At 43.5% G+C, this 1,528-nt stretch overlaps 1 non-coding gene across 1 annotated transcript; it reads right to left on the reverse strand.

Moving 5' to 3' along the window:
• trnaa-ugc (transfer RNA alanine (anticodon UGC)) lies at positions 1 to 76 on the reverse strand. Its single transcript has one exon. It is a non-coding gene; the product is annotated as a tRNA-Ala (tRNA).
• Positions 77 to 1,528: the final 1,452 nt, after the last annotated feature.

A 1,528-nucleotide genomic window follows, 5' to 3' on the forward strand; every position in this document is an offset into this window, starting at 1 on the left:
GGCCCTCCGTGGGACTCGAACCCACAACCCTGGCGTTGCAAACACCATGCTCTACCAACTGAGCTACAGGGAAGGCTGCGTGGTCCCATGGTGTTTATACTTGCGTACAATTGTTTGTACTGATGAACGTGGTACCTTTAGGCATTTGGAAATTGCTCCAAAGGATGAACCAGACTTGTGGATGTCGACAATTCTTTTTCTGAGATCTTGGCTGATTTCTTTTGATTTTCACATGATGTCAAGCAAAGAGGCACTGGGTTTGAAGGTAGGCCTTGAAATACATCCACAGGTCCACCGCCAATTGACTCAAATGATGTCAGTTAGCCTAATCAGAAGCTTCTATAGCCATGACATCATTTTCTGGAATTTTCCAAGCTGTTTAAAGGCACAGTCATCTTAGTGTGTTTAAACTTCTGACCCACTGGAATTGTGATACAGAGAATTCTAAGTGAAATAATCTGTCTGTAAACAATTGTTGGAAAAATTACTTGTCAAGCACAAGGTAGATGTCCTAACCGACTTGCAAAAACTATAGTTTGTTAACAAGAAATTTGTGGAGTGGTTTAAAAAAACGAGTTTTAATGACTCCAACCTCAGCGTATATGTAAACTTCCGACTTCAACTGTATCCACACACACACACACACACACACACACACACACACACACACACACACACACAAACATAATGAACAAAAATATAAACGCAACATGCAACAATTTCTAAGATTTTACAGTTCATTTTAGGAAATCAGTGAATTTTAAATCATTTCTTTATGCCCTATTCTATGGATTTCACATGACTGGGAATACAGATATGAATCGATTGGTCACAGATACCTTTAAAAGGGGAAAGGGCGTGGATCAGAAAACCAGTCGGTGTCTGGTGTGACCACCATTTGCCTCATGCAGTGCAACACATCTCACTTGCAAAGAACTGATCAGGCTGTTGATTGTGGCCTGTGGAATGTTGTCCCACTCCTTTTCAATGGCAGTGCGAAGTTCCTGGATATTGGCCGGAACTCGAACACGCCGTCGTACAAGTCGTACACGTCGAAACATGCTCAGTGCATGACATGTCTGGTGAGTATGCAGGCCATGGAAGAACTAGGACATTTTCAGTTACCAGGAATTGTGTACAGATCATTGCGACATGGGGCTGTGCATCATCATGCTGAAACCTGTGGTGATGGCGGCGGATGAATGGCACCACAATGGGCCTTAGGAGCCATAGTTTATGCCTGCCCATACCTTAACCACACGATGGGGCACTGTTCACAACATTGACATCAAGTCTGTGGTTGTGAGGCCAGTTTTATGTACTGCCAAATTCTCCAAAATGACGTTGGTTGCGGCTTATGGTAGAGAAACTAACATTACATTCTCTGGCAACAGCTCTGATGGACGTTCCTGCAGTCAGCATGCCAAATGCACGCTACCTCAAAACTTAAGACATCTGTGGCATTGTGTTGTGTGCAAAACTGCACATTTTAGAGTGGCCTTTTATTGTCCCCAGCACAAGGTGCACC

Source organism: Salmo salar, chromosome 29, assembly GCF_965601325.2.
Source record: "Salmo salar chromosome 29, fSalSal1, whole genome shotgun sequence".
Classification (NCBI taxonomy): Eukaryota; Metazoa; Chordata; class Actinopteri; order Salmoniformes; family Salmonidae; genus Salmo; species Salmo salar.